A 22,473-nucleotide genomic window follows, 5' to 3' on the forward strand; every position below is an offset into this window, starting at 1 on the left:
GAGCATTTCACCCCTGAGTTCAGGGTTGAATTGTGGAGTCTTTAGTGTTCTCTAAGTTTGCTTATTGGCTTGCAGATTTCTCAAAATACATCCTCTCCAGATAAGCAGCAGACAATCAAGGAAAAAATAACTTCATCAAGAAACTAGTTAGAGAAAACCACAACCCACCAGCACTGGGAAGACACGGGAGCCACACTCCCTAACACTGATGATGTTACTTAGTCAGGTAATAAAAGGTGGGCAAGCAAGCAACCAAGCTCAGAGAGCAGCAAGAATCCACAGCTACAGGCAGCTTTGAGTCACAGGTTGTTGTTCTCAGCTCTGCTTAAGGTTGCATATTTATTTTTCTCTTGATGATAATCTAAACTGCATTAAGAGATCAGCTTCTCAAATAAATGTTCTAGCTTCGATTGATGCACTTGGCACATCACAAGTCAAAATAACTTTTTCAAAAGATCGCATTGACTGGGAGACTTATGCAAATAAATAAAGGAAAACCTATTTGCTTAGTTGCAAGCCATGACAAAATGAACAAAATGTACACAAAGACTTTAAGCCATTAAAAAAAAAACCTAGTAGTATATCAAAACATATATACTTAAATACAGTCCTGAAACTCAAATAATTTTGACACCCTCCCCAACTTTTTCCTAACCACCAAAGTTGCCGGAACATAGCTAACAGTTCACTGTATAAGAAGAATAATTTGATCCCGCAATAAATTATTTTATAAAATACTGTTATTTTATAATATATATGTGTGTTATTTTATAATATAAAATGTTATAATATATTATAATATAATATAATATTATATATATATATAATTATAATATAAAATATTATAATATAATATGTTATTTTATAATATAAAATATAAAATACTGTTATTTTTTATAAAATACTGTTATTGTTGTTATTAAATAAGCTTTGTAGAATTTAGACTTTCTATCTGGGTAATTCAACATTAGCAGTAGAAAAACTGCTACACTTATCCCTATAAAATCCACAGAACAATGGTTTATGGTCTGCTTCTCTGTGACCCGTGAGAGACATCGTGAGTTTTTCCTGTACTAGCTTTCTCAAACTTTCTCAAACCTCAGATGGAAAATGTCACATTTAGTCAAAAGAAAGAATTAATTTCATACAGTTTGGGGTTATCCAATTAAACAAAAAGTGATTATTTTTTAAAATGTATATGTGGTCCCTTAGTTCTTGCAAAATAGTTTTCATATTCAAAATATAGTATCATATGTTTTACTATATTCATACCACAAGGGATGAAATGTAAAATTTGTTACTACTGGTTCTGTGGGCGTGGCTTGGTAGGAGGTATGTATAATGTGACTAGGTCAGCTTGGCCAATTTTTTTTTCTTTTAAAAGCATTTTTTCTACAACCTCTTTGGCCGAAGAGATTGTAAAAAAATGCTTTTAAAAGCCTGTGATGATCAGGCAGCTCAGCTGGGATCACCAGAGGGAAAAAAAGCTTTTAAAGGGTTCTGACGATCCCAGCTGAGTTGCCTGATCGCCAGAACCTTTTAAAAGCATTTTTTCTACAACTTCTTGCTTTTAAAAGTAAAAAAACCCAACAACTCTGGGGATCGTGCGGCTCAGCTGGGGTGGAGGGGGGCAGGGACTTTTGCTACCGGTTCTCCGAACCACCCGCCACCATCGCAACCGGATTGAGCGATCCGGTCTGAACCGGGAGCCTTTCACCCCTGCATAGCACCCCACCCAAGCCCCCTCCCAATCTGTGCCAAGTTACCTGCACTTCCCCCGCATGCCTTCCCCAACCTGCACAGCACCTCTTGGGCACATCCACACAACCTTCCTGACCTGCTCCTCATGCTCTGTCCCTGATCTACACAGCACCTCTTATATACTCCCATACCTCCAGGCCCCCTTTCCAACCTACCCCACACCAGCAGTAGGTCTCTGGGCTCTACTCTAATTCTGTGTAGGTAGTTCTTGCTTAACATTGGTGATTGGGACCTGCAACTCTGTTGAGAAGTAATAAGATTGTAAAGCATACTAGCAATGGCACTTAGACTTATATACCGCTTTACGGTGGTTTCCATCCTTCTCCAAGTGGTTTACAGAGTCAGCATATTGCCTCCAACAATCTGGGTCCTCATTTTACTGACCTCGGATGGAAGGCTGAGTCAACCTTCAACTGGTCAGGATTGAATTGCTGGCAGTGGGCAGAATTAATCTGCAATACTGCATTCTAACCACTATGCCACATGAGTATGCTGACTTATGGCAGCATTTGCAGCAGTCCCACTTGCTATTGTTAGGTGAATCCCATACCTGAATTTTGATCATGTGATGATGGGGACACTCAACTGCAACAACAAGGAATTTCTCAGGTCAATTTCAGATAATCTATTTGTGTATCCTCCATTTCAAAAGTTTGTTATTTGGTTCATGGCATAGGCAGTCAGACGTTCAGACTGGATTTGGATTCATCTGTTGCACGGGTCATCAAACTTGCCATGTCATATTGCTGTCATGTGATGTTTCGTGATGTTTTCCCCATTTGCAGAGCTGGAGTGGGTGTGACCTGTGTGTGACGCATCCGGCCTGCGGGCTGCCAGTTTGACACCCCTGATCTATTGAGTCCTTCCCAAGGACTTGAGATAGACAGATGTTAGCATTTGATGGTGCCAGAAGTATCATTGCAGGATGTAAGCTTTTCAAGTAAAGCTGCCTTTTGCAATTGACTGGTGGTGATATTATCAATGCTAATAGTGTTCTAGTGGTGCTCCAGATGTTTTGAATGGCACCAAGGTGTCTATTACTTACTATTGGTACTCTCTATGAACTCTTTTCATCATCATCATTCTAGCCATTGTCTATCCATTGCAGGATGAAGATTTCTTCCGCATGTTTCCAACAGTGGTGAAATCCAAATTTTTTTACTACCGGTTCTGTGGGCGTGTCTTGGTGGGTATGATGTGGCTTGGTGGGTGTGACAGGGGAAGGATACTGCAAAATCTCCATTTCCACTCCACTCCAGGGGAAGGATACTGCAAAATCCTCATTCCTTCCTCACTCCTGGGGGAAAAATATTGCAAAATCTCCATTCCCACCCCACTCCGAGACCAACCAGAGGTGGTATTTGCCAGTTCTCTGAATTACTCAAAATTTCCACTACCGGTTTTCCAGAACCTATCAGAACCTGTTGGATTTCACCCCTGGTTTCCAACCAATACAATCTGAGCTTTCTTCTGCAAGTTGGGTCTGCAATACTTCCTGATCTCATTAATCCATCTTGGTTTAGGTCTCTTTCATAGATGCTTTTTATCAAGTGGGATCCATTCTATGTCTGCCTTGGTCCACCTGCCCTCAGTTCTTCTTGCTATGTGAACAGTTCATTTCCATGTCAATTCTTTTACTTTCTTGATGATATTGTATTTTTTCGTTTGTTCTCTAATTCATGTGCAGGTCTTTCTAGCTTGTCTTGTGATGCCAAGCATGCCAAGCATTAGAAAGAGTGCAGAGAAGAGCAACAAAGATGATTAGGGGACTGGAGGCTAAAACATATGAAGAACGGTTGCAGGAACTCGGAATGCCTAGTTTAATGAAAAGAAGGACTAGGGGAGACATGATAGTAGTGTTCCAATATCTCAGGGGCTGCCACAGAGAAGAGGGAGTCAAACTATTCTCTAAAGCACCTGAGGGTAGAACAAGCAGCAATGGGTGGAAACTAAGCAAGGAGAGAAGTAATTTAGAACTAAGGAGAAATTTCCTGACAGTTAGAACAATCAATAAGTGGAACAACTTGCCTCCAGAAGTTGTGAATGCTCCAACACTGGAAATTTTTAAGAAAATGTTGGATAGCCATTTGTCTGAAATGGTATAGGGTTTCTTGCCTGGGCAGGGGGTTGGACTAGAAGACCTCCAAGGTCCCTTCCAACTCTGATATTATTATTATTATTATTATGTATCTTTCTATGGCTCTTTGTGCCATTAGTAGCTTTTGTATCAGTTTTGAGGTTAGTGTCCATGCTTTCCTGGCATATGTTACAAAAAGTATCACACACTGATCAAAGACTTTTCAGGCATAGGGGGAAGTTTTTGAAAATTATGCTTAACTTGTGGAATGCCTGCCAACCACATTTAACACACTGTTCAATTTCCTTTCTCATATCACCTTCCATTGAGATCCATTAGCCAAGGTATATATAGTGGTCTTCTACGTCCAGTTCTTCTCCAGATATATATTTTTTTCTGTCTTTGGTGAATTTGTTAAATGTGAGCAGGCTCTTTTTCAGATTTATTTTTAAGTCAATGCTTTCCCTGTTTTGTGCAGCTCTTGTATGTGTCTGTGTAACTCTTCTGAGTCTTGTGAGAAGAGAACATCATCTGCAAATTTCTTAAGTGATTTAAATAGTCACTGTTGATTTTTATTCCATCTTTTGCCCAGTCTAGTTTGTGAAATACTTCTTCAAGGCTGGCTGAGAAAAGGATGGGTGATTTAGTGTCCCCTTGTCATACACCTCATTTTATGTTGAATTCCATGTTAAGATCATTAAGGCAAATTGTTCAGCAAAAACTATCCCTGAAGGAGAGGAACTTCGGCTTTCTTTTCCCACAGTCATTCAACTTTTTTTTTTAATTTTATTTTGTCACAACAGTATACACAAACATAATATATAAGCAAAAGTATGCAACAACTATATTAATTTGATATAATGAAAGGGAACAAGGGGACAGGAACGATAGGCACTTTTGTGCTCTTATGCACGCCCCTTATAGTCCTCTTAGGAATGGGGTGAGGTCAATAGTAGACAGTTTTTGGTTGAAGTTTTTGGGATTTTGAGAAGAGACCACGGAGTCAGGTAGTACGTTCCAAGCATTAACAACTCTGTTACAGAAGTCATATTTTCTGCAATCAAGATTGCTTCTATTTGCAAGGTCTGTTCTTTGGGATTTTTCTCCCTTTCTTTTCAATTCTGCCTTTGTATGCATTTGATCTCAAGCCCACCCAAAGATTTTATTTACTTCTCCTTTGTGAGCTCATCTACCTCTCAGCACCATTATGAAGCATCTCCTCACAAAGGAAAAGCAAAGCAAACTGATGGGCTGAATGAAGGCTACTCAGTGGGAATGAGAGGTAATGGATATCTGTTAAGCACCGTGATCGCATTCAATTTTCGATAATCACAACAGAGCCTCAGTTTCCCCAACTTTTTTTTAATTTATTTAATTTTGTAACAACAGAATATACAATCATCAACATTAACAATAATCCATCATGAGAGAGAAAAAAATATAAGTAAAAGTATGCAACAACTATGTTAATTCGATATAATGAAGGGAACAATAGGACAGGAATGGTAGGCACTTTGTGCTCTTATGCACGCCCCTTCTTTGTTTTGTTTTCTTGACAAACAGCACTGGGGCGGATAGTGGTGAGGCAGATGGACAGATAAAACCCCTAGCCAAGTTTTTAGCCAAAAAAGGCCTGCAACGCAGCCAGTTCAGGTTCTGAAATGGAATAGAGATGACCAACTGAGAATGGGGCATCAGGAAGCAAGTATCATAAGATCAGTGTGGGGACAATGTCGGTCCGCTTCCTTATCACTGCATACATCAGCATAGTCTGTCAGAGACTTGGGACTTGGGCGGTGCACACTTGCTGGGTGTGGTCGGCACATTGTCGGCTTGGGAAGACAATCAGGTTCTGAGACTAGTAAATGAGGAGATCATGAGCTCGAAGCCAATCCATGCCTAGGACTATGGGGAAATGCAAGTCAGATGTGAGATAGAATTGAATGGCCTCCTCGTGAGTGCTGATAGGCATCCGCAAAAGTTACGTGGCGGCCAGGATAGATCCAGACAACAGCAACCGGCCATAATGGTCTTCACTAGAAGAGGTGGAGACACTGGGTACTGCAGGATGGACCATTTGGCCACAAACGTGGTGTCCATGAAGTACGTGGTAGCACCCAAGTCGATCAAGACATGGACTGGAATCCAACGTGGACGGGCTGGCAAGAGCAGATGCGCAGCCAGGAACAAATGGCAGGGACCTTCCTGGGGATTAACTGGAGGATGCTGATCCGGTTGTGATGAGGCCCGGCCCACGATGCCCCCTAGTTCAGGCTCTATGTGTTTCCCAACAGCTCATTCGGGTAGAAGCTGTGGGCCCATACAATGACGTCCCTTGTTTCTTCTTGAGGCAGAAAGCCGCTATGTGTCCTGGCTCTCCACAGTTCAAACACAACCCCCCCCCACAATATAATCTGTTCCTCTCTTCTGCAGAAGGGTGAGGGTCTGGCGGCCCCTAACTTTTCCCACGGTGCAGGGGTCTCATGCCAGACTTTTCTGCTGCTGCAGCCACGTATCTATTTTGAGGCACAAATAGATTAGCTCAGTGAGGTTGGGAGGAATGTCGACACAGGCCAACTCATCAAGCAATTCCCCGACAAGCAATCCTGGAACACATTCATAAGCTTGGCCTCATTCCAAGTAGAGTCCACTCTGAGAAGACGGAACTCACTAACATACTCTTTCAAAGTCCACCACCCTGTTTCAGGGCCTTGGGGCATCGACTGGCCATCTGTTGCTGCTGACCCTGAATCCTCCTCCTCTGATCTGGTGCTGGAGGGGCCGGCGGCTGATAGCTTGACCTAGATACTGTAAAATAATAAACATGGTGTTACAACATTGATTTTATTTTTATTACCAAATGTTGCATGATAACTTTTCTACAGAATAAAAATATGCAATGTCTTAAAACTGCATCATTTACCTTTGGAACGCAATCAGGTGTTTCTTGGGACTCTTCTCTGGGAGAGACTGAAAAAATGTTAAAGAAATATTTTAGAACGAAGTAGAGAGTCATCAACTGAAACAACGGCTGTTTCTCTCCAAGGAGCGGAAGGACAAATCTTACCGTCTTGGGTTTCCCTCAGCTGATAGGGATACAAGATCAGCGCAGACGTCATCAATTGCCTGATCCCGAATCCTTGCCAGTTCTCTGTTCACTTCCATTGCTTGTAAGACCTCCTGTAAAAAGAAATTGGTGAAGTACAATCAAAATTAACTTTTTTAAAAAAAATATTTTAAATACAAATAATTCAAACGATACAAACATCGTACATATCTAAATACAAAAAAGGGAAAAAATACAAATATTACAGTGCACCCCCATCCCAGAGACCTTTTTTTTCCCTTTAATTTTTTCTTCTATAACAACTAAAAGATATACAATATATTCTAATTGTGCCCTTATTTCCTCCAAAGCAACATATATTCTACCAACACTGATTTTATAAAATCCCCCCATACTTCATTATAATTGTTCACTTTGATCATCCCATTTTAAAATTTAATTTCTGTTGTTAATTTATCATTTGTTACCATACTCCAAGTTTCATTATACCACTCATTTCTTTGAATATCCCAATTTCATCCCCAATATTTAGCCATCACTAATCTAGCTGCCATTATCAAATTTACAATCAATCCATTTTTGTTTCATTTATATCCTGTTTTTCCACCAGCAGCAGTAATACAATTCTCAGTGCCATATCTAAATTTACATTCAAAAGTTCTCTAATTTCTCTAAGCACCATGTCCCATATTTTTTGTGCACTATCACAATCGTACCATATATGTTTATATGTTCCAACCTCTTTCTTGCACCTCCAACAAATATTTGTATATTTACCATCTGTTTAATTTATGTGTTAGGTACCACCTCCATATCACTTTATATCCATTTTCCTTAACTCTAACTGACATATTCTTATATACTCTTTGATTCCAAATATTTTTCCATTCATTATCATTTATTTCTTCTATATCTGATTCCCAAATGAATTTTAAATCTTTGGCCTGCTCTTCTAATTCAATTAATATTCTATATATTTTCCCAGTTCTTCTTTTACCTATATATTCTTCATTAACCTCAAATTCTTTTATATTATTTTAAATATATTAACATAAACATATGTTATGTTTAAAACATTCTTTTTTCTTAACTGTCTATCTTTCTCCTCAAATCTTTCTTCCACTTTTATTCAGTTCTCTAATTCAACCAATTTAATTTACTATCTGCTAAAACGTTCTTTAGTTGTGTTTCATTCTTTATCTTGTTCTTCCAGTCTTCCCATTTATATATCTGCTTTTCTTTTGGTTTATTAATCCATTCTTTCAATTCAATCTTAGGGAATTTCTCCATTTCCGCCACCAGTGTTAAAGAGAAATTCCTGGCATTAGCCGATATCTCAATTTATTCCACAAATCTATCAAATTTTTTAAAAAGGGATTTTGAATCATCAAAATTAACTTTTAATGCATGATAAAATCTCACTTAAAGAGGTTGTTCTAATTTCTTACTATCATGTATGATACTTACGCTCTTTGCTCGTCTGATGGCTCTCTGGTACTTCTTGTGTTTCTCCTTTAGCACCTCGCAATCATCCTTATCTGTATCAGAATCTCCTGGCAAAAAAATAACAAAAGAATTAGAACTTGTACAGTCAAACTTAAGATGAAATAAATCACTTTTTCCCCCCGAATGAAAACAATTAAAATGTGAAGTTAAAATGATACTCACTTTCTAGATCATCTTTCATTTCCTTCTCCAGCTCTGCATTCTCCCTTATAAGAACAGCCACTTGGTTGGCTAAACGACGGTTCTCCTTTCTCAGCTAAGAGGCAGAAATTACAAGACAAGAAGCAAACATCAGTCATATAATATAAATATGTGGACAAAAACAGCATGGTAAAAGAAATGAATGACTTGTAGCTCTCTCTTTTTTTTAGACAAGTTTTATTAAATTTTTCTTTTACATACATATTTTATGAACAGAGTATTGACTGGGTCACATCTTTTACAACTTATAACATAATTATATATTGATTTTAACAATCTATTCCAATCTTCTTTTTTGCTTTTCCAGATACAATTTACATATTTCATTTTCTTCCATAATATTTTTTCTCTATTTTTTTATTTTATCTTAATCTCTTCTTAATACTTAATATATAAACAGTATCACCATCCGCCCTTCAAATCCTAATTTCTTAGCATTACTTCGATTAATTATCTTATTTCTCCATTTATAAAATATAGTTCTTATAATCCCCATCACATTTTTTGGTTATAAACAATAAACTTCATCTTATTCAATTTTTATATTGAAACTCTTTAACTTAATTGATCTTCCACATCTTATCTTATCTCTACTTAATACAAAATAAGCAGTATCATTCTCCGCCCTTAATTCCTGACTTCTATTATAACATCCATTAATTATTTTATTTCCTCATTTGCAACATATATTTCAAAATCCCCATCACTTTTTTTACATTTCAATTTTTTATCTTAATTTCAATTATTTTCATAAACCTAATTACCACTTCATATTTCATTTGCTGTTCCATTTTACAATACACAATAAACATCCTATTTATTTTTTACAATTACAATTACTATTATTAATACAGTTCTCTTAGATCTACTAATATATATCTTAATTCCCTTCCTCCTTTCCACTATTCTTCCTCTTTTAGCCATTTTGTCTTGGTCTCACCAGAATTCCACTTCTTAATGATTTTCTCCTTTTATTCCATTTTCTTACCTTCTTCTTCTTCTTCTTTTTTATATTTATTATACCTTTTCTCCTGAATCTTTCTCTAACTTTGAGTCCATCACTCGCATAATTAGGCCCCTGCTGTTACCCATTTTCCCCCCCCATTTCCTTCTCTTCCCTTAGATCAGCGGTCACCAACCAGTGGTCTGTGGACCATTGGTGGTCCGTGAGAAAATTTTGGTGGTCCACAGAAAAATTATTTGCATTTTTTATATTGCACTAAATGCTATTTATCTTTTTTAAAAAATCATATTAGTAGTCCGCGGGATTTAAAATTATGAATTTAGTGGTCCCTGAGGTCCGAAAGGTTGGTGACCCCTGCCTTAGATTGCCTTTTCTGGGGGGAAAATATTGCCCCCTGTCCATTCTTTTTTTGCCACTATAAATCCCAGTGTAATCATCTAACATTTTGCCTTCTTTTTCTTTCAATATCATTTTCTTGTTTCTCATTTATATTCTCTTTTTCCTGTTTTGTGTGCTCTAACAAAGTTTCTGACTTTTTATTTCCCTTTGTTGATTCACGCATGTTTTTAAGCATCTCAATTAATTCCTCACACATCCAAGCTGCCATATTATTAGTTTAAAAGACTATTAGTATTTCCACTTAGATTTAGTTAAAATTAAATTTTAGTCCATATGGTCTCTTTTTTATTTCTAGATAATATCCAGTACAAATGTTTGTCAATCCCCTCCAACTTAAAGCTTTATTATTGTCCACCTACTTTAGAAGTGAATGACTTACCGCTCTTATGGTGAGATCTTTCATGGCCAGCTCTTTTTCTTGCAGCGCAGCAAGTTCCTCTATGTGTTTAATTTCTGTATTTTTATGGAAAAAGACATGTGCTATTAAACAATATTCACAAAAGACATTACATATTAACAGGGGTGAAATCTAAAAATTTTCCCTACCGGTTCTGTGGGCGTGGCTTAATTGGTGGGTGTGGCTTGGTGTCAGATGACTGGGTGGGCGTGGCCAATAACAATAAATAATAAAAATAATAAACAAAGTATAAAAAACAATAAGAGGTACCAAAACCAACTTTCACACTTTACACACATACCACACCACAACACAACACAACTGACTCACACACAATGTAAAAGCAGCTGCACTTCACACTTCACACAGCCACAAAAAGCTCAAAAACCAACTTTCACACTTTACACACACACAACACAACTGACACACACACACACACACAAAATGTCACATACAGCTTTGTGAGATTTTGAGTGTTTGTGTAGTTAGAGTGAAACACTACAGAAACACACCAAATCTCAGAAAGCTGCACAAATATTTTATTTTATTATTTTATTTTATTTATATTTTTTTAGATCAGGGTTTGTGGACTTCAATTCCCAGAGTTCCTCAGCCAGCAAAGCAGTCAGTCAGTTGCTAGCAGATTCAGCAGATAGATTTTACATAGACATAATCAGTTGCTAGCTAATGCTTTGCCAGCCCGAAAGGAGCAGGATTAAGGTAAATGGGGAAGGGGCGGTTGGGTGGGCATGGGCTGTTGTAAGAGGCTGTTACAAATGATTTTAAAAGCCTGTGACGATGAGGCAACTCCTCTGGGATTGCCAGAGGAAAAAAAGTTTTTAAAAGGCTCCTCTGACGATCCCATGAGGCTTGCCTCGTGGCAGCCCAGAACCTCTTAAGAGGTTTTCTACAAGCTCTTCGGCTGAACAGCTTTTAGAAAACATGTTTTTTAAGGTTCTGCTGATAAGGAACTCAGGTGAGATTGCCAGAGGAGCCTTTTAAAACTTTTTTTTTAAAGGGTTTAAAGGCTCTGCCGATCTCAGCTGAGCAGCGGGATCCTCAAAGGCTTTTTTTTTACATTTAAAGGCATGTTTTCTTACTTTTAAAGGCATGTTTTCTTCTTCGGCTGAAGAAAAACTGCTTTTAAAAGTAAAAAAAAACAAACCCTCTGCTGATGGTGCAGCTCAGCAGAGGCAGGGGGGCGGGGCCAGGTATTTTTGCCACCGGTTCTCTGAACCAGCAGCCGCCATCGCTACCGGATCAAGCGAGCTGGTCCGAACCGGGAGTATTTCACCCCTGCATATTAATCCCAGAACAGCAATCCAACAAATAGGAAGGGTCAGGTGTGATGCAGAGGGAGGACTGCCTTTGTACCCCCACTCCTGCTACAGGTTTTCACACAAACAAAATAATTGGTTACTTACTTTGGTCTTTTTGGTATTGTTTATATTTCTTCAGACACACCTGCCAAAAGAAGACATTTTCAACCCCTGAGGACAAACTAACTGGAGGAGGCGAATTTACTAAATATTATAAATCATAGTCTTGATACAAACATACTGGCTGGAGTCTTATCTAGTTGCAATGTCCTTTGGTTGCACTCTGGCCATTTTTTCTAAAACAGTTTGCAGTAGTTCTGGCAAAATGCTTGCATCATAAAGCCACCTTTTGAAAAGCAAGGTAACTGCATCAATCTATTATCAATCTTACATTGTGGCATCTTCATGTTTTCAGTGGAATTTATATATGCCTCCACTAAGAAAAATGTTAACACTTGTAGTTGGGACAAAGTATGGTAGATTTAGTTTTTTAGCAGCAATTCTTAAACTGGCTGAGTAAAGATGAAGCTGCTGAGAATAATTATTTTGCCGACCTTCCCTCTACTTCTAAAAATCTGTAAGGAATCCTCTAGCTCTAAATGTGTGTGTGTGTGTGTGTGTGTGTGTTTCAGGGGTGAAATGCTACCGGTTCGCTCTTGTTCGGGCGAACCAGAAGTGATAAAAACTACCGGTTCAGGTGAAGTGGTAGTAAAAAAAAGCTACCAGTTCGGTTGAACTAGCAGTTTAAAAAGCTACCAGTTTGGGCAAACTGGTATTTCCAATGATCAGCTGTGCAGTGGGGTTTAGCTTTGCTAGAAAGCAGGAAATCCTGCTTTCTAGCAAAGCTAAATCATTCTCCACAGCTGATCTCCCCCTACACTGTTCTACTTACCTTCCCAAGCCTCCTTTTGGTGCGTTCTGCGCATGTGCACACGCGCAACACACACCAAAAGGAGGCTTGGGAAAGTGAGTAGAACAGGGGGGGGGATCAGTTGTGCAGTGCAGTTTAGCTTTGTTAGAAAGCAAAGCTAAATCACGCACCACAGCTGATCCCCCCCAGCTTGTACTTACCTTCCCAAGCCTCCTTTTGGCACATACTGCATATGCGCGCGTGTGCAGAGTATGCGTTTGGTTGCATTGCGCATGCATGCATGTGCAGAGTGTGCATTTGGTCATACTGCACATGCACTCATGTGCAGAGTGTGTGTTTGGTCGCACTGCACATGTGCACGCAACGCACAGTTGGCGCACAATGCGCATGCGCAGCCAGCGAACCGGTAATAAACCGGTTCGGATTTCACCACTGGTGTATTTGTGTGTGTGTATGTGTCTACACAATAGATTAAAAAATAGTACTGCAAGAATTTGTTTTCAATTTGCAATGCTGCATCAAGTGAAAATGGTGAGGCCCACATGTTATAGGATCAATGTCCTGGGATTAGGTTTCTTTGCTCTTTCTCCTCTCCCATTGCTTCACTTCCCTGGTCCTTGGGGCATGCATAAGCGCACCAGCGTGCCTACCATCCCTATCCTAATGTTTTCTTTTATTCCTATCCATTTCATGTATTTATAATTATGTTTACACTTGTATCTGCCTTAAAATACCTGCTTGACCAATAATACAAATCATCTTTGTTTACTTGCTTGCCATCTTTCCAAAAGTCAAAATCAACAGGATTCCTTATTTATGTTGAACAAAAAGTTTCTGATGTGAACATAGGAGGCTATTTTTGTATAACTGAACAAGGAGAAGTAGCGCTCCTCCTGCCTCTGGTCTGTACTTCTGAGGAAATACAAAACGTGCTCAGGCAGCTCAGTTTTCCAAAGTTGCGTCATGAGATGTTTGGCCTTGCGTCACTCTAAGTATACTCCCAATCCTATTTCTTTATTAACATCCACACTGCTGCTGAAAGTCACATCAGAAACATGCTTGAGCAGAAAGGACAATAATGAGAAATGAGGGGTCCTTGTTGCTGTCTGAGTCTTGCACAAAGGAACCAGAACTAGGTATTATCAGTGCTAGGAAGGAGTGTGGTTTGCTCTCAATTTATTTTCTACTAGCTTGCCCTGTCACTGTTGGAGGGAATGGTCTTGGAGATTTTTTTTGTTGCGCTATTTACATTAGCTTGTTTGGTACTTCCTTCATTGGGGTATTGTTTACTTCTTGATTGTTGGAAGGATATTAAGCTTAGTATTAGGGTTAGGGTTAAAGGTAAAGGAAAAGGTTCCCCTCGAACATACATGCTAGTCATTGCCGACTCTAGCGGGCGGTGCTCATCTCCGTTTCAAAGCCGAAGAGCCAGCTCTGTCCGAAAATGTCTCCGTGGTCATGTGGCCGGCATGACTCAATGCCAAAGGCACACGGAATGCTGTTACCTTCCCATCAAAGGTGGTCCCTATTTTTTCTACTTGCATTTTTACGTGCTTTCGAAACTGCTAGGTTGGCAGAAGCTGGGACAAGTAACGGGAGCTCAGCCAATTATACGGCAGCAGTAGGGATTCGAACCACTGAGCTGCAGACCTTTTGATCGACAAGCTCAATGTCCTAACCCCTGAGCTAACGCATCCCAGGATTAGGGTTAAGGTTATCTAAAAATTGATTCTGGTGGGGAAGTGTTTTGGTCTTTTTGTTCCCTTTTTGTCTTGTTGACTGTCTCTTTTGCATAGCATGTGGTTATTGTTTATGTCTATATATCTCTTGAGGGACAGTTTGTCAGAATGCTAGGCTTCCAGGAATTCTCTCCTGTCTTTGGCTTGGTCTAAGATGGTCAATAATCTAGATGCATAAAAACCAACTCTGTTCTGCCCAATAAGATTGTGCAAGATTTCTAGGGCAGAAAACTAGGCATTCTCTCATAATCTTTCTTTTTCTTATAAAAAAGAAAATCTCATAATTAACACCAAATTTAGCATCACTAGCTCAGTATTTCTCAACCTTGGCGGCCTGAAGATGTGTAGACTTCAACTCCCAGAATTCATGCCGGTGAGAAAATTCTGGGAGTTGAAATCCAGACATCTTCAAGAAGTCAAGGTTGAGATACATTGTCCTAGTTAGTGGAATTGAAGAGAGAGAGAGACTGAGACCGCCCCCTAGTGATTACATCCATGTTTTCATTAATTTTTGTGGCAGTACAGATCAATGGTTGGCAAATGTCTTCTTTCAGAATTTTTTTTAAAAACTGAGAAATATAATAATTCTGGAAATTATACCTTCAAGGCTTTTCTTCAGATGGTATTTTGCTATTATCATCAAAGCAAGTCAACTCAATTTTGAAAGAAAGGATTTTCAGACAGAAGGTCACTTGGACTTTTAGAAATACACATATGGTAGAACTTCCCAATTATGGAAAAAAGATTAATAGGAACAAAAGTTCCATTGGATCCCATATTTTAATCTTATTTAGAGAACTAGAGTGAATCAACTCAGCTAGTTCATCCTCATGTCCCTCTAACCGTAGCATGAAGACCCTCACTAACCATTATTAAGCAACAATCTGCGTGACATCATGAATTTCACCTCTAGCCAGCTACAGGGACAGCTGCAGCTGCCTTTAGTTGCTCTGCTGTTACAGCAATGTTTTAATGACACTCTTCTTCCAAGATAAACCTTGCTGTACAAACAATTGACAGGGCCTCCAAGTTAGTGTTGATGACAACATGGTCTGAAGCTAGGATTCTCCCATCTCTAGTTTAGTGTAAAGTGATTCTGGGCCTCATGACTACTAGTTGTATGGATTTTATGCAGTTGTTTGTAACTTGTCAAGAGTTCCTATGGAATCGGCAGTATAAAAATACTATGTATTATTAAATCATACAGCCCGAGCCAGCTTCTATCCATCGTTCCTCCAATACAGTTATCAGAGAAGACATTGCTACATCTACTGTTCTGGTTCCAGTGTTGCATATAGTTAAACTGACAACATAAGATTAAATCTCAGCTTCTTCATTTAGAGCAGGGATGTTAAGCCTGTGCCGTCACGGCAGCATCACGTGACGTATCAGGACTCTTCCCCCCTTCGCTAAATCGGGTGGGGGTGTGGCGAGCATGTGACGCATCCGGCCTGCAAGCTGCAAGTTTGACACTCCTGATTTAGAGCCTAACAGCCCCAAACGCTTGGTCAGGACTTTCACCATATCCATGGCACATCCCTGGGATATGCACTTGGTTTGCCTCAGTATATCAGTGATCCTGCATCCTTCCCTCAGCCGCTTCATATCCTCAAGTGAGCAGCCACTGGATAACTTCTCCTCTCCTCCCTCATTTCCAATAACTGTTACTACCCACTGAGGAAGTAGCAGAATCACTACAAGTTGCTCTCAAGTTCCTACCCTTGTAAGCAGCCCAGGATGTTTTGGTGAATAATACTGAAGCCCCTAGAAATATAAAAGAACTCAGAAAGGTGCACTTCCCCAACCATCCACCAGGGGCAACCAGTGCTGTTTCTGCCGAAGTCTTGAGCGCCACCACTTTTTCAACAATTTCCCTAAAGAAATGACCAAAGCAAAAAGAATTTCGAATCCTCAACTAATCCTAGAGTTACACATGCAAGTTGGGAAGTAAATTAAATAAAACAGAGAATCTCTTACCTGAAAGAGTATTTTTCCCGCATAATAGAGAAATGTTTCCATTTCTACTGCCCTGAACTTAACTACACTAATCCTAAACTAAATATATTAAATACAATAAATAAATATAAATATAATAAATGAATATAAGTACAATAAGTAAATATAATAAAGAAGTAAATAAATAAATATTGTGTGTAAAGTAATATAAGTAAACAAGTATATTAAATAAGATAAATAAGCAAACAGGCAAACAAATAAACACTGAAAGTCAAAGTTAAAGAAAATCAAAATCTGATCTACTCAACGCGCACACAGAGTAAAACTCGTCAGTGAGCAACTTTCATTCAGCCCACCCAAGGTTTTATTCACTTCCCCTTTGTGAGCTCATCAACCTCTCAGCACCATTATGAAGCATCACCTCACAAAGCAAACTGATGGGCTGAATGAAGGCTACTCAGCGTTTTACTTGTTTTTCAATATTTCAATATTTTTCAATATTGGTAAAAATGTCAGTACAAAATCCTGTTGATGAGTTGGGTGGAATCAGAGGATTAGCTAGCAACAAAAATGTCCTAGAACAATTAGTGCCACTGAAGAAAGCAGGAGGTTCTCTGGAAAGGTATGTACAATTTAGAAGGGAAAATGGTGCAGAGGAGAGAATTGGAGAGATTTCTGTGCTTGGCAGAGTCAACTACAGTATAGCTCTTGCTCCACCCTCCTGTATTTGTCTTTTACTCTTGGGAAAAGCAAAATTTCAAGACAAATACAGTATTCAAACTTAATTCAGCAACAGCCCTTTATTTTCTGCCTGAGCTGTTTGATATGTTGCATGGCCATTATTACTGTGATACAGTGCACTTTTCTTCCTGTTTTTCTGTCCACAGCAGAGCCTTTCGGATGATCAGAATAAGTGAGAGAACATCTCTTACATTTAGGGAGCATCTGTGTATTGAGCATTTAAACAGAAAGCACTCCTATGATAAGCTGAGTCATGATGATGTCATTATTTAATCCATACAACACAGAGAATCTTAATTACAGAGGGTGGGTTTATGCAATAATCTAGAACCTGTATTTATTAGCTAGTTTGAGGGACAAATGTGATATCTATTCATTATGGTGAGACCTCACAATAAAAATGCTGCCCAACCCACACCAAATTAGGGAAGTCTGGATGACCAACAATAGCCTGAACTGTTTTTAAAAAATTATTATTAACTGAATGCCAAAAACAAATGAAAATACACAAAATTTAAAAAGGTAAAATTGAAGAAGCAAACATACCAGATGTATATTTACAGACAATAAACTGATGCCATAATTCATTGCAATTTTTTGGAGTCATGTTTGCATTTCTACTGCTGAATTCAGTCCATCTTTTGATTCTATTTTCTTTGTCCAAAAGTAAAAGATAAAGTGCTACTTTCATTGCATCTCCAATAACAAATAAGATCATTTCAAAACCTCATTTGTTATTGAAAAGGCTGTAATCTAAAAAATTCAAACTGTTCATTTTTAAAAACAACAACACAATTCTATTATTGGTTAAGACATGCAAGGAATGCAAAGAAAATTGCATGTACGTATTGTAGAAAGTTAGCACCCACCCCTCTCCTAGAAGAATGAAATACTTTAGGCAATATTAAAAAAACAGAATATTTTTCCTAAAAGAGAAACAGAAATCTTAATGGAGACAGCTCCCTGCCCACAGCAGTTATTTGATGCCCATTGAGTTGGACTGGGCCAGCCTATCTACAAGAAAATTATACCTTCAGCTCCAGGGTGATGGGATTAAGACATGAACCTCCAGGTCATTATAGGATTATCTAGCAACAGGGCTCACTGCATTGCAAAATCACCTAGGGACCTTACATCAGCCCAAGGTTCAACCAAACTTGATTCAGACAAGCATGACTCCGTATGGGAGTCTGACTACAGCCAATAGAATACATATTCTTGCACAGGAACAGGAAGCTCAAGTTCAAAGCCCAAGAAAGGGTATAAATACCTCGCACTCTCCACTCCATGTATTCAGCTGCCCAGGACTTCAAACCCATGTGGTTCTGTCCCTCAATAAACCATCTTTTCAATCAGCCTCCACGATTCCAGTATCTTTCTCCCCACTTGGAACTGAACCAGATGAATATTTCTTCATATCTAAAGAATTTAAAAAAAAGAATTTTAAAATAAATAAAAAGAGTATTCTAGAAGCCACTTTTCCTTTCTCCAAACTCCTTTTTCCAGAGGTATTAATTGTTATTTGTGTATTTTAACCCTACTTTGGACAGTACTAAGTTATACCTGTTTGTATCACATTAATTGTTATTCTTACTACTGTAACATGTTCCCCTGTGCACTTTCCCATTGATACAGAATCATAATTGAAATCTGAGAATAAAGTATTTATTTATTTATTTATTTTATTAGATTTATAAATCGCCCTTCTCCCGAAGGACTCAGGGCGGTGTACAGCCAAAGTAAAAAAAGAAACAATGTACAGTTAAAAATAAATTAAAAAACTTATTATACAGTGTGGCCGAAATTAAAATAGTTAAAAATCTAAAAGACCCCAAATTAAAACTAAAAGAAATTTAAAATTTAAAACTAGACAATTTAAGAAAGCCCCGCACGAACAAACAGATATGTTTTCAGTTCGCGGCGAAAAGTCCGAAGGTCAGGTATTTGACGTAAACCAGGGGGAAGTTCATTCCAAAGAGTAGGAGCCCCCACAGAGAAGGATCTTCCCCTGGGGGCTGCCAGCCGACATTGTCTGGCGGACGGCACCCTGAGAAGACCCTCTCTGTGCGAGCGTACGGGTCGGTGGGAGGCATGAGGTAACAGCAGGCGGTCCCGTAAGTACCCAGGTCCCAAGCCATGGAGCGCTTTAAAGGTGGTAACCAAAACCTTGAAATGCACCCGAAAGTACATTTTCCCCAAACTTCTGCCATTATATCTTGACACAGCAGTAGCTTTCCTCTCTCCAACCCACTTCCAGACCAATTCTGGGCTACAAAAACCCAGAATTGTAACACAGCAATTAAATTCGCAGCATATTGTCAACAAAAACACCAGTGAGAGTTCTTGGTTTTGGTATTTTATTTCCTAAAAGTCATCTCCCATAATTCTCTGGTTTTCAGAGTACAAGGTATTGGTCTGCTTTTCCTCGAATTTGGGAAAGCCAAGCCTAAGAGAGATAGTAGCTAGTTGTTTCCAGGTCCTCCATTGCTTTGAAGGGGGAAAGTGCTGCCTCTGCTCTCTTCTACCTTTAACAGGGTTATTTTAGGTCTGCATTGAAAGGCATTGTCCATTGATTTAAGAAGAGCTTCTATACAATACAGTGGGAAGATTGGATTGGCTGTGCTATTCTACCTTGTTTTTTGGTCCAAGACAATAAAAAGGGTTGAAAGATGAGAAGTAAGCCCAGAATAGCCCATATAAGTTAGGAATGTTTGCTTTCCTTTCCCCTTTGCACTCCATTCTTTTCTGAGCTCATTCTGGCCTCAGTGATTTCTCTAACCTTCACCTACACTTGGATGTTGCCCTTTGGTCATGGCTGGTGCTGCTTCGTGGTACCGGCAGTCATTGGGACGTGGTTGCAGAATTTGTGTTGTGGAACAGTCAGGCTGTGGCGGATATGGAGTTTGGCACTTTGAAATATGATGTCATTGTCATAAGGTGGGGGCTTAAGTTGACCCTACAGACTATTCCCCCTGCTTAATATGGACATTCATAAATACATTTCATGAAAACACTTTGGTATCCATATTACTAGCTATTATTAGCTGTACACATATGACAATTACTGCAAGTTCAAGTCCCACCAGGCCCAAGGTTGACTCAGCCTTCCATCCTTTATAAGGTAGGTAAAATGAGGACCCAGATTGTTGGGGGCAATAAAGCTGACTTTGTATATAATATACAAATGGATGAAGATTATTGCTTAACACATTGTAAGCCGCCCTGAGTCTTCGGAGAAAGGCGGGATATAAATTAAAAAACAACAACTGAGTTACAATAGTGCCATTATTTAATTCCTATCACACACTGAATCTTAATTACACAGGGTGGATTCACTTCATGCAACAATCTAAGCTTATATTTCTTAGCTAGTTTGTGAGACAGCATCTAATACACAATCATTGTGGCGAGACCTCACAATAAAACTGCTGCCCAACCCACACCAAATTAAAGAAGTCTTGGGTGACCAATGATAGCCTGAACAGCTTTTAAAAAACTAACTGAATGCAAAGAAAGAAAGAAGAAAGAAAGAAAGAAAGAAAGAAAGAAAGAAAGAAAGAAAGAAAATATAAAAGAGAGAAAAAAGTAAGTGAACAAAAACACACAACATGCACATTTATAGACATGCAGTACATATTTCAATAAATGGATTATAACAGGGTAAACAGGTCATCAGCACTTTCCAAATGGCCAGCAAAGTTAAGGCTCATTTGGTCTCAGGTGTTCCAGAGGACAATATCTAAATCTTCTGAGGGCATAAACTGGCCTATGGTTTTGGCAGCAAATTTATCTTGGTCTTTGTTTTAAAACAGAAGATAGACCCACAGAGAGAGGGAGAGGGAGAAGAAAGAGAAGGAGAGAATATATATGAATTCAGTACATATCTGCTGACTTTCTGGTTTAACATAATTTTTTTCACAGATCTCCTGATGTGGATAAAATATATACATTTATCTCTTAGCTTTAAAATCAGGTTTAATGTCAACGGATTGAACAAAAAGTTGATGTGGTACAGAAAGACATCAGGCATAAAAGTTTATGCTACAATCCTGCAATGTGTAGCCTTGAGGGTTAAATTACATTTAACCTAGCTTTTTACTTTTATGAAAGAACATACGTATTATTACTTGTATGGTACCGAGCCTATCTTCTAGTTCTATAGTCTGCTTTTATTATTATTATTATTTTCTGTGTGTATGTGGTGTTCTAAATGGTAAAAATTAACAGAATAATCAGGTTATCAGAGTGACAACACCTGAAGATTTTGAATTCAGTTCTTTGCAAGCCAACTGCAGAGAAAAGTTGTGCATTTTTTATTCTAGTGACCTAATAGTGACCCATAGGGCACCTCTGGTGAACCCTCCATATACCCTTCTCAAGCCATACCACTTACTCAAGTGCGCTCCCCAACATAGGCAGTATTTCTTGCACACTGTTCCCAACTATCACTTCTATGTAATCTTTCATTCCCTGAACCATCAGGAAGCAGCCATTTTCCTTGCCTTGACCTTGCTCGTGCAACTTCCTGCTGGTTTCCTCACTGATTTTCTTCCTGCAAGCTTCCCTCAAGCAAAGTAAATGGGGAAGCCAACTGGAATTTGAGGAAGGAAAGAAGGAAGGAACAGAGACATACTGAGGAAATAAGAGAGGGAGTGTTGTGGTCCGCCAGCAGCTTGCGGATCTGGCAGTGGAGTCGGACAGTGAGGAGGCTGGGGAGGACAATGGGCCAGTCCTGGAGTCAAGGGAAGGCCTGGAAAAGGGCTCTGAGTCGGAGGCAAAGTTGGGGCCAGGGTCAACTGGGAGTGATGCTTCAACTCCAGAGCCTCCACAGGCGGACAGCAGAGAGGCAGAGGAACAGGAGGAGCCTGTTCCTAGTGCATACATGCGAAGAGCTGCCAGAAGGCAAGAGCAGCTGAAACAAAAAGGGCAACTCAAGGGTAAGGCCAGAAGATGATTGGCCCCTCCCATAAGGCTTAAAAGAGCAGCAACGAGCTGTTGGGTTCTTTGTAGAAAAGTAACGTTGATTCCATTGCTTCTTGTCAGCATCTCTTGAACTTTGTGGGGCTTTTGCCAAGAAAAGCCTTTGGCAGATTGCCAAAGACAACAAAGGTTGGTGATAAGGCTGAAGGACTGTTTATGAAGAATTTGTTTTGGACTAAGTTTTAATAAAATATGTTTGTTCAGGACTGAATTGTGTTTGGTAATCACTACTTGGGCCTTGGTCACAACAGGGAGGGCGGGAAGGAAGATGATTTCTGATGATCTCTCCCAGTTCCCCACAAGACAGCAGGAAGTCAAAAGTCACTCCCGCTCCATGGTCATTCTGCTTCTGTTCAGGTAAGGAAATATCTCTGATGTAATATCCCAACAGGACATTGGTTGTCCGGTATGAACTATAACTTTTCCTCTATAGTTAAAGATTCTGGGACCCGAGAAAAAGATGTCTTTAGTAATTAAAATTTTGGAAGTGATTGG

Source organism: Ahaetulla prasina, chromosome 1 (genome assembly GCF_028640845.1).
Source record: "Ahaetulla prasina isolate Xishuangbanna chromosome 1, ASM2864084v1, whole genome shotgun sequence".
NCBI lineage: Eukaryota > Metazoa > Chordata > Lepidosauria > Squamata > Colubridae > Ahaetulla > Ahaetulla prasina.